Raw genomic sequence first — 12,365 nt, forward strand, 5'->3', positions numbered from 1 at the left:
CAGCAAAATTTCAATGTCTATGTAAGCATACAACCACCATTATTCACCCTTGATAAGATCTTCTTCTGAGGAATTCTATGATCATAACTCATAACTACCATGCTGCAAAGGATACTTCATAGAAACAGAGAAAATAGGAGCATTGGTAGACCATTTGCCCCTTCAAACCTGCTCTGCCATTCAATATAATCATAACCATTCCTGTTCCCGCTTTCTCCCCATACTCTTTGACCTGTTTAACCCCAAGAACTATATCTATGTCCTTCTTGAAAACATTCAATGTTTTGGCCTCAATGGCTTTCTGTGGTATTGAATTCCGCAGGCTCCCCACTCTCTAGGTGAACATGATGAGGAGATGCCAGTGTTGGACTGGGGTGGACAAAATAAAAAATCACACAACACCAGGTTATAGTCCAACAGGTTCATTTGGAAGTACTAGCTTTCGGAGCACTGCTCCTTCGTCAGGTACCTAGTGGGGCAGGATCATAAGACAGGGCGGAAGTGAGTACTGCAGATGCTGGAGATTAGAATTGAGAGTGTGGTGCTGGAAAAGGATTGACTGAAGGGCTTTTGCCCGAAACGTCGATTTTCCTGCTCCTCAGATGCTGCCTGACCTGCTGTGCTTTTCCAGATCACACTGTCGACAAGGATCATAAGACAGTCGATCCTGTCCCACTAGTTACCTGATGAAGGAACAGTGTTCTGAAAGCTTGTACTTCCAAATAAACATGTTGGACTATAAGCCGGTGTTGTGTGATTTTTTATTTTGTCTGGGTGAAGACATTTTTCCTCATCTGAATCCTAAAAGGTCTACCCTGTGTCCCTAGACTGGGACCCCTGCTTCTGAACAGCCCCACCATTGGGAACATCCTTCCTGAATTTACCCTGTCTAATCCTGTTAGAATTTTATAGATACTCTATAAAATTTCTATAAAATATGATTTTTCTATGAGATGGCATGGTGGATGAGTGGTTAGCACTGCTGCCTCACAGCGCCAAGGACCCAGGTTCAATTCCAGCCTTGCACATCGTCTTTGTGGAATTGGTGAAACCCCTGTGTCTGTGTGGTTTTCCTCCAGGTGCTCCGGTTTCCTCTCTCAGTCCAGAGATGTGCAGGTCAGGTGAATTGGTCATGCTAAATTGCGCATAGTGTTAGGTGTATTAATCAGGGGTAAATATAGGGTCGGGGAGTGGTTTTAGGTGGGTTACTCTTCGAAGGTTCAGTGTGGACTTGTTGGGCCGAAGGGCCTGTTTCCATACTGTAGGGAATCTAATCTAATCTCACTTCATTCTTCTACACTCCATTGAATATAGTCCTAACTGATTCGGTCTCTTTCCTAGCTATTCTTTTAACCATGGAAGGATACAGCAAAAAAGGAAGCCATTCAGTGTATCATACCTATTCCAACCTGTTTGTTTACTCAAAACATGCAAGCCTGTTCCTAACCAGACATTTATTGATTTTGCAAAACAGAAATTAAATAACACAACATCAATTGGAACTGCGTTGCAATTATGTACTGTTTTATGAAAAAAAATCTCTGTGACTTCGAGCTTGTAAATAAAATTCTCATGTAATAAAGCTATGCAAGCACCGTCCAAGTTACCTACTTCCACTATAGTTATTAATGAACATTTCAAAGATGTGGATCATATTCCTTCTGAATGATTCTTTCTCCAATGAGAAAGAAGTTCAGCTCTGCACATTTTTCTTCATAGTCCGAAATCCAGATGATCCTTGCTACTCTTTGAACCTTAATCAATGCTTCAGCATTCTTTTGAATTTAGGGTGCCCGAAATGTTATATGACCTCTCTAATTTTCTATAGAAGTTATGAAAACCTGTTTTCAATTAGAATCCAATGCGTCGGAATATGTAGTTACCCTTGTTCATAATAGCTTCTTATTGATTAGATAATTTTAATGCTTGTCCAAATGTCGCTATTTTCTTTTCACCTTTGCTCATGTTTATCCCTTCAATTTCTAATCATTTTACGTCTCCTGTTTTAACAATTCTTAGCTTATATTTGTGCATGTTAAAATCTCTCTGCCTAGAAACCTAATTCTGATGTGAAGAAAGTGAATAATTACAGAGAAAGAGAGTTTGATATCTTTGTTGGAAAGGTTAGTTGGCAACTTCCCGGTGAAGATTTCTGAACAAGTTTGGCAGCTTGGCTCTCGTTACAGCCTACAATCCAATTCAGCCTATCTCTTCATCAGTCATTGGTTCCCTTTCAGATGGCGATTTAACTAGTATGGTAGAAGATGCCACAAAAGCAAAAGCATCATCTTTTGATAAGATTCTCTAATGTCCTATTGAGAAACCATGTAGGGTTAAATCCGCTTCCATATGTAGAGATGTGACTCGCTTGAGCATTTGCTTGTTATGACTGAGTCTTCTGAATCTTGCATTTGTTTCACAGCCTGGCGGATATGCCACAAGAGACCAGCTTTACAGGGTTGCTCAAATGCCACAATTATTGGGTCTGATGTTAACTTTGTCCAAGTAAATGAATTTTGAATGTGTTAAAAGTGTTTTCCTTTGGATTTACTGCGAGGTAAGAAGAGAATTGTTCAATTTCTGGATCATGAGTTTGGGAAAATCTCAGTTTAATTCTTTGAGACCCCAAATTCTCAGCTCATTCAGATCAGTTATCTGGAATCAGACATTTTAATGAAAACACTTCATATTCTTGTGTCCATTGTAGGTCACCCTCACTGAGTTACTGCATTTTGACAGAATTCAGATGGATTACAGGAAATTTAATGATGTTGAGATGCCAGTGTTGGACAGGGGTGGACAAAGTTAAAAATCACACAACACCAGGTTATAGTCCAACAGGTTTAATTGAAAATACGAGGTTTCAGAGTGCTACTCATTTGCTAGCTACCTGATGAAGGAGCAGCGCTCTGAAAGCTTGTACTTCCAAATAAACCTGTTGAACAATAACCCGTGTTGTGTGATTTTTAACTAAGACATTTAATGTTGAAGATTCTCTTATTTTTGGAGTATAACCTATAATTCCAGCTTTAACAGAGAACTTGCATTAATTAAACACTTGCACGCTTTCTTAAGATGTTTTTAAATATCTCATAGCCAAGGTATTACTTTTGTAATCCTTGACATTACATGGTAGTTACCTTGTGTGTAACATGTTCCCTCAAACAGCAATGAGGTAGATAATTGACTGGTTACTTCATTTTTGCTGTGCTGTAGAAATCCAACTTGTATTCACCAAAGGGAACATTACTATTGTTTTTATTTCATATTATAAATTTGGGGAAATGTTATGATCCCAACTGATGGTAATGCTGGACAAGTCAAATCCCAGAATGAAATCCTCCTAATATATCATATGTTTAATTTTTGTAGTTGGTTACTATGATGGTTAGTCATTGAACATATGTACACAAGGCTTCAAATGGTTTTTAACAAAATAAGACAGGTTTATTCCACAAAAGAAGAAAATCAAATAAAACGATGAATGAGAGTTTAGAAAGATCTTCACATAAACAGCAAAACAAAGTTTCAACCTGTTTCCCAGCAATATCCTTTATACATGCTCAGTCTCAGAGAACCATCACTCCTAACTCAACTCTAATTTCTTACTTACCTGATTCTTTTCTGTTCTCCTTCTTGAACAGCTGAGACAGTTTCATGACTTCTGTTCAAGTCTGTTGGCATGAACCTCTTTTCAGTTCTGACAACTTGAAAACTTCTATGCAAACTCTCACAATTTGGAGGCGTCACAAAATAAAACCCTTCCATTAGGGTGAAATTTTCTTCTAAACTGAAAGCTTGATGCTTCTGTTTTGAAGTCAAAATAAACTTATGGCCGCTGACCTGTTTTCTCTTTCAATGTAAATTCAGCAGTATAAACATTTTATCGATTAACATGTCAGGTGTCCTGCTAGGAACTTGCATAACTCACCTCCTAAGTTCCCAAAGCCTAACCATGATACAAAAGGCACAACCAGGAGTATGATGGAATGCTCTTCATTTGCCTGAATGGGTGCAGCTCCTATAGCAACCAAGAAGTGTGACACCCACTCAGGACGAAGCAGCCTACTTGATTGACATACCTTCCATATCTTAAGCATTCACATCCTTCACTATCACTGCACAATAGCAGCAGGGTGTACCATCTACAAGTTGAGTGAGTGGGAAATTGCACGGCAGATGCAGTATAATGTGTATAAATGTGGGGTCATAGACTTTGGTAGCAAAAACAGGAAGGCAGTTTATTATCCAAATAGCAATAGATTGAGAAAGTGGGAGTGCAACAAGATCTAGGAGTCGTTATACACCAGCCCTTCAAAGTAAGCATGTAGGTGCAGCAGGTGGTGAAGAACGCAGTGGTATGTTGGACTTCGTAGTAAAGAGATTCACGTACAGGAGCAGGGATGTCTTGCTGAAATTATATAGGACCTTGGTGAGACCACACCAGGAGTATTGTGTGCAGTTTTGGTCTCTTTATCTGAGGAAGAATGTTCTGGCTGTGGATGGAGTGCAATAAAGGTTTACCACACAGGACTGTGTGAAGAGACAATGGATCAGTTAGGACTATTTTGACTGGGGTTTAGAAGAATAAGGGTTGGGGGGTATTTCTTCAAAACCTATAAAATTCTAACAGGATGAGACAGGGTTAATGCAGGAAGGATGTTCCCTATGGGGAAGCTAGAACCAAAGTGACAATTTAAGGATACGGGGTAGGCCTTTTCGGATTGAGATGAGGAGAAATGTCTTCACCCAGACAGTGGGGAGCCTGTGGAATTCACTGCCACAGAAAGTGATTGAGGTCAAACCATTGAACGTCTTCAAGAAAGAATTAGATATCATTCTTAGAGCTAAAGGGATCAAAGGTTATCGGGAGAAGGGACCAGGAGACTGAGTTGGATGATCACCCATGATCATATTGAATGGCAGAGCAGACTCAAAGGGCTGAATGGCCTACTCCTGATCCTATTTTCTATGATGCATTGCAGTAACTCACAAAGGCTCTTTCGACAACACCTTCCAAATCAGTGGTCTCTAGTACCTAGAAGGACTAGCTGCATGGAACCCCATCATCTGCAAGTTCCTCTCCAAGCCACTCCCCAACCTGACGTGGAAATATATTGTCGTTCCTTCACTTTCATTGGGTTAAAATCCTGGAAATCCCTCCCTAACAGTATAGTGGCTGTTCCTACACCCAATTAATGCAACGGTTCAATCAGGGACAAATTAGTAAGTTAACAAATTAATTAGGGATAAACAACATGTGCTAGCTTTGCCAATGACACAGACATCTTGTAAAAGAATTAAGATAAAGGTCCACCTTTCTCCAAACATTTCAGAATCAGTTAAAGGAAAATGCCATGTTGGATCATCAAATAAAATGTAATAAAAAATTAATATTTCTGAACTTCAGAACATTTTTGAGTCCCTGGTATTTAAGGTAGGCCTCGTACAATGTTGACATGCATCTCCCCTTTTGAATGAATTGTCTCATTGTGTCAAGATTTATTTCAAAAACTGAATATACGTTGTGGAAAGCAAGCGTTAGGCCAACATTCCATTTGCCTTCCCTATTACCCACTGAGCTTGGATGCTAACATTTTGTGATTCGTGGATGAGGACTCCTAAATCCCTCTGTGCTGTAGCTTTCTGCAGTCTTTCTCAATTTAAATAATATTCAGCTCCTCTATTCTTCCTGCCAAAGTGCATAACCTCACATGTTCCGACATTACATTCCATCTGCCAAGTTTTTGCCCACTACCTTTTGCCCACCAGCTATGTCCATCTGCAGACTCTTTGCGTCATCCTCACTGAAATAACTCCACAGAGACTGGTATCCCGTCACCAAGTCACCCTTTATTTTCACATGAACAGTCCTTGACTTATAATACCGTCTCATACAGAGTTGGGCAGCAAAGTGTCGGTATCTCTGACACCCTGTTTAACCTCCGCCATTTCCGTCACCTACAGTCAGACCCCATCACCAGAAATACATTTCCGTCCTCACCCCTATCTGTGTTTTGGAGAGACCATTCCTTCTGCAACTCCCTCATTAGGTCCACGTCCCCCCACCAACCCACCCTCCACTCCCGGAACCTTCCCCTGCCGCCGCACGAGGTGTGAAACTTGCACCCACACCTCATCCCTCACCTCCATCCAAGGCCCCAAAGGATCATTTCAACTCTGGCAGAGATTTCCCTCCTCATTTACTGCATCCATTACTCTCGATGTGGTCTCCTCCATATCTGGGAGATCGAGTGTCAACTCACGGAGCAGTTCAGGGAACACCTCTGGCTCACACATACTAACCAACCCCACTGCCCTGTGACCAACCACTTCAAGTCCCCTTCAAACTCCCCTAAGAACATGCAAATTCTGGGCCTTCTCTATCGCCAAATCAAAGCTACCCACTGAAGCCACTGGAGGAAGAACACCTCATCTTCTGCCTTGGGATCCGACAACCATCAACAATGACTTCACTAGTTTCCAAATCTCCCTTCCCTCCACCTCCTCCCAGATCCAACCTTCCAACTCGGCACTGCTGTCTAACCTTATCTACCTGTACATCTTCCTCCCCACCTATCTTCTCCTTCCCCCCACCTCCACCAACAGACCTATCACAATCATCTCCGACCTACATCCACCTGTCACCATCCCACCTACCTTCCCCCTCTAGCCGTACTCCCCCACCCCTATTTATCTCTCAGCCTCCTTTCCCTTCCATATTCCTGATGAAGGGCTTATGCCCGAATCATCGACTCTCCTGCGCCTTGGATGCTGCCTGCCTTGCTGTGCTTTCTCCATCACCACACTTTTTGACTCTTTTTATATGTCGACCAGAGTTCCCTGATTGGACCAGATTAACAGCCCCAATTGGGGAACTCATATTGTATGAGGTCCAGTTGGCTGATCTTGTTACAATCAGTACACTCACTATTTGCATTTCCCCTCAGTCAGATAACCTCTGAATTGCCAAAAGCTTTTAATATCTGGATTTTTAAAATCTAAAATCAATTCTTGATTACACTGAACCAAAAGCTCACTAATGATCCTCAATATTTACACTTCCTGTCGTAAACCAGCACAGTACCAACAATCTTCCATTCACACTCTAGGGGTTCCTGACACACACTGTTATGGCAAGACCGAGTAATCTAGTTTTTCTTCAAGTTTTCAGAAAAGTAATCAACCACATGCCACGATTTTAAAATCCAAACTCTAAAAGATTGTAAATATTTATATGATAAATCAGACATTTTTCATTACAAAAGAGAAGAGCAATTCCAACTTGGAAGAAGGAAACTTTGAACAAACACTCACTCTTGGTTACTCTCATGCACTCCCTAGCAGCTAATTATAGTGGAATATTGGACCAAACATTTGGTTTCGTCACCCTTATCTTTGCTGTGCTACAGTGGCTCCCAGTACACCAGTGCCTAATCTTTAAAATTCTTATCCCCTTGTCAAATCCCTCCATGGCCTCTCCCCTCCTTCCCTATCTCCATATAACCTACAGTCACTCAACACTCCAAGGATTTGACATTCCTCCAACTTTGGATTCTTAAGTATCCACCATTCCTTTTGTTCAAACATTGGTGGCTGTGCCATAACAACTGATACCCTAAATTCACACCGGAATCTCTTCTAGGGTAGAAGTGACCTATCCAAGAAGGACTTGAATTGGAAAGGGACCAATATCCTGGCAGGAAGATTTGCTCGTACTACTTGGGAGGCTTTAAACTGGTAAGAGGGTAGGGAGGGGATCATGGGACCCAGAGAGATAGTGAGAAAAAAGATCAGTCTCAGGCTGGTACAGTTGAGAAGAGGAGAAAGTCAAGTAGTCAAGGTAGGCGAGAGCAAGGCAGAGAATAAGGTAAGATTGATAAATTAAACTGCATTTATTTCAATGCAAGAGGCCTGACAGGGAAGGCAGATGAACTCAGGGCATGGTTAGGAATATGGGACTGGGACATCATAGCAATTACAGAAACGTGGCTCAGAGATGGACAGGACAGGCAGCTTAATGTTCCAGGATACAAATGCTACAGGAAGGATAGAAAGGGGGGTAAGAGAGCAGGAGGAGTGATGTTTTTCATAAGGAATAGCATTACAGCTGTACTTAGGGAGGATATGCCTGACACTATGCCCAGTGAAGTTAGCTGGGTGTAACTGAAAAATAAGAAAACAATTGTCACCTTATTGGGGGGCCTCTGGCAGCTCATTAGGCCCCCCAGTAGGCCCCCCAATAGTCAATGAGAAATTGAGAAGCAAATTTGTAAAGAGGTCTCAGATATCTATAAAAATGAGAAGGTTATAATGGTAGGGGATTTTACTTTCCAAACATAGACTGGGACTGTCATAGTGTTAAGGGCTTGGATAGGGATGAATTTGTTAAGTGTCTACAAGAAAACATTCTTATTCAGTATGTGGAGGTATCTACTAGAGAAGGAGGAAAACTTGACCTACTCTTTGATTGAGGTGTCAGTGGGGGAGCACTTTGGAGCCAGCGACTGTAAAATACTGATGGAAAAGGATAGACCGGATCTAAAAGTTAAAGTTCTAAATTGAAGGAAGGCCAATTTTGACAGTATGAGGTAAGAACTTCCAAAAGTTGATTGGGAGAGGCTATTTGCAGGTAAAGGGATGATTGGAAAGTGGGAGGCCTTCAAAAGTGAGAAAATGAGAGTCCAGAGACATTATGTTCCTGTTAGGGTGACAGGCAAGGCTGGTAGGTGTAGAAAATGCTGAATGACTAGAGAAATTGAGGCTCTCGTCAAGAAAAAGGAGACATATGGCAGGTATAGACAGCTAGGTTCCAGTGAATCCCTCGAGGAGTATAAGGGCAGGAGGAGTATACTTAAGAGAGAAATCAGGAAGTACATAGGGGGAATGAGATAGCTTTGGCAAATAGGGTTAAGGAGAATCCAAAGGGTTTGTCTCTGTGGGAAGCTAGGGAAGTGATTGCTGGGCCCTTTGCTGAGATATTTGTATCATCGATAGTCACAGGTGAGGTGCTGGAAGACTGGAGATTGGCCAATGTGGTGCAATTATTTAAGAAAGGAGGTCAGGAGAAGCCGGGGAACTATAGACCAGTGAGCGTGACATTGGTGGTGGGCACATTGTTGGAGGGAATCCTGAGGGACAGGATTTACATGTATTTGGAAAGGCAAGGACTGATTAGGGATAGTCAACATGGCTTTATGTATGGGAAATAATGTCTCATAAACTTGAGTAAGCTTTTTGAAGAAGTGACAAAGAAGATCGATGAAGGCAGAGTGGTGAACGTTGTCTGTATGAACTTCAGTAAGGCAATCGACAAGGTTCCCCATGGTAACTGGTTAGTAAGGTTAAATCAAATGGGATCCAGGGAGAGCTAGTCAATTGGATACAAAATTCGCTTGAAGGTAAGAGACAGAGGGTGATGGGGGAGGGTTGTTTTTTGGACTGGAGGCCTGTGACCAGTGGTCACAAGGATCGGTGCTGGATCCACTGCTTTTAGTCATTTATATAAATGATTTGTATGTGAACATAGGAGGTATGGTTAGTAAGTTTGCAGATGACACTGACATTGGAGGTGTAGTGGACAGTGAAGAAGGTTACCTCAGAGTATGACGGGATCTTGATCAGATGGGGCAATGGACCGAGGAGTGGCAGATGGAGTTTAATTTAGATAAATGTGAGGTGCTGCAGGGCAGGACTTATACACTTAATGGTGAGGTCCTGGGAGTGTTGCTGAACAAAAATATCTTCGAGTGCAGGTTCATAGTTCCTTGAAAGTGGAATCACAGGTACACAGGATAGTGAAGAAGGCGTTTGGTACACTTGCCCTGTTTTGGTCAGTACGTTGAATATAAGTATTAGGAGGTCATGTTGTGGCTGTACAGGAGATTGTTTAGGCCACTTTTGGAATACAGCGTTCAGTTCTGGTCTCCTTCCTACAGGAAAGATGTTGTTAAACTTGAAAGGGTGCAGGAAAGGATTTAAAAAGATGTTGCCAGGGTTGGAGGATTTGAGCTAGAGGGAGAGGCTGAATAGGCTGGGGCTGTTTTCCCTGGAGTGTCAGAGGCTGAAGGCTGACCTTAGAGAGGTTTATAAAATCATGAGGTGCGTGGATAGGGTAAATACTCAAGATCTTTTTCCCAGGGGTAGGGGAGTTCAAAACTAGAGGGCATAGGTTTAGGGTGAGAGGGGAAAGATATAAAAAAGACCTAAGGGGCAACTTTTTCACACAGAGGGTGATGTGTGCATGGAATGAGCTGCCAGAGGAAGTGGTGGAGGCTAGTACAATGACAACATTTAAAAGACATCTGGATGGGTATGTGAATAAGAACAGTTTAGTGGGATATGGGCCAAATGCAGGCAAATGGAACTAGATTAATATCGTATATCTGGTCAGCATGGACCGAAGGGTCTGTTTCTGTATGTACAGCTCTATGACTCCATGGCTATGGAATTCCCTCACAAAATATAGAAATGTAACTCTCCACCCTTTTCCTCCTTTCTGACCCTCTTTAAAATGTACCTCTGTGACCAAGATTTGGGCAGACCACCTGACCTAATCCTTCTGAGGCTTTGTTAGTTTTTAATTCATTCCTCCCCACTGTATCCTAGCAGGTTTTACCATGTTAAAGATATAGTATAAATAAAAGGTGTTATTTCTTTATTTCGACAGTGGTGGAAAATCATGTGATTTGCAGCTACTGCTTTCACTAGCTTAGCATTTTTACATCAGCTACAAGAATAGATTTTGCAGCAGCATACAAAATATATCAAGTATATATGGCTTGTGAGGCTCTACAATGTATTTGCTTTTTTCTATTGAATATTGCCAGCTGGAGTACAATGGGTGAGAGCAGTGTGAACCTGATTATGCAAGTCTATTATACTGAGAGTTTATTCCAGTACAATTCTGCTGATGTTGACACAGTTAATGCCTGGGCTTGAATTCTCCAGGCTTCTACTGGTTGGAGAACTAAATAAATACTGTCCGAATAGTAACATATCTCTGACCTTTCTGAAGAGCATTGAATGTCCTCTAACCCCCTCTCCCTCTCAAAAAAATTGTGAATTGCCTATACTTAATTATATTTTTATCTCAAATATCAACGACTCAGTGTCAATTAAACAGTATTTATTGTGAGCAAGATAATTAATTCTTCATAATTTAACCATCGAAATAAACCTGCAGTTGTGTAAGGTCCTATATGACAGTGTGATATTGTGAGAGAACTGCATCACTTAGCATTGATTATAGTTTTTTATAAAATGAGCAAGGCCACTTGCACCAGTCTGGTACTAATCCATGCAGGCCTTGAGGTTTTCTGATGAAGGGCTTTTGCCCGAAACGTCGATTCTCCTGCTCCTCGAATACTGCCTGACCTGCTGTGCTTTTCCAGCACCACACTCTCGACTCGAGGGGTCCATGTTTGATTCCTGTTCCATCATGAGTTTACTGGCCAGTAGGATTGTACAATTCACCTCAGCATTCTAGGTCAATGAAAGGAAAAACACCTATTGTTATTGCTCTTAACTTTACTGTTTTTTTTATTATCATGTGTACCTAAGTACAATGAAAATCTTTGCTTGCGAGCAGTAGAGGCAGATCATAGTAAACAAGAACATACAGATCATAGGGTGAAAAAACTTGGACAGAAGCATGTAAAGTTACATTGCACAGGGTGTGCATGAGGCAAGATCAATATTAACAAGATCAACATTACTTGAAGTTAGAGAGTCCATTCATCAGTCCAATAGTGGCCGGGAAGAAGCTGTTCCTGAACCTGCTGGTCCATGTGTTCAAGCTTCTGTATCTTCTGCCTGATAGAAGAGGTTGGAGGAGAGCATTACTGGGTGGGATGGGTCTTCCTGATGTTGGCAGCCTTTCCATAGCAACGACCCATGTAAGTGGAGTCCATGGATGGAAGATTGGGCTCCGTGATGGTCTGGGCTGTGCACCCAACCTTCTGTAGTTTCTTCCAGTTCTGGGCAGAACAGTTACTATACCAGGTCGTTATGCACCGGGACAGTGTGCTTTCAATGGTACATCTGTAAAGGTTGGTGAGGGACTTTGTGGACATGCTGAATTTCCTGAGCCACCTGAGGAAGAAGATGCATTGTTGTATCTCCTTGACTGTCACACCTACGAGGGAAGTCCAGGACAGATTATTGATTATCATCACTCCAAGGAACTTGGCGCTCTCAACCTCAGTTCTGTCGATGTAGGTGGGGGTGCGTTCTCCTCCTTTCTCTCTGACGTCTTTAGTTTTGCGGACATTCAGAGACAGGTTGTTATCATTGCACAATGTCATCAAGCTCTCTATCCTTTTTCTATATTCTGACTCGCTATTGTTAAATATCCGTCCTACCAT

The 12,365-nt window shown here is 41.8% G+C and overlaps 1 protein-coding gene across 5 annotated transcripts in view; it reads left to right on the plus strand.

Moving 5' to 3' along the window:
- LOC140471221 (zinc finger CCCH domain-containing protein 10-like) overlaps positions 1-12,365 on the plus strand; it is a 302,904-nt gene that overhangs the window by 37,985 nt on the left and 252,554 nt on the right. The window lies entirely within an intron of this gene.

Source organism: Chiloscyllium punctatum, chromosome X, assembly GCF_047496795.1.
Source record: "Chiloscyllium punctatum isolate Juve2018m chromosome X, sChiPun1.3, whole genome shotgun sequence".
Taxonomy (NCBI): Eukaryota; Metazoa; Chordata; class Chondrichthyes; order Orectolobiformes; family Hemiscylliidae; genus Chiloscyllium; species Chiloscyllium punctatum.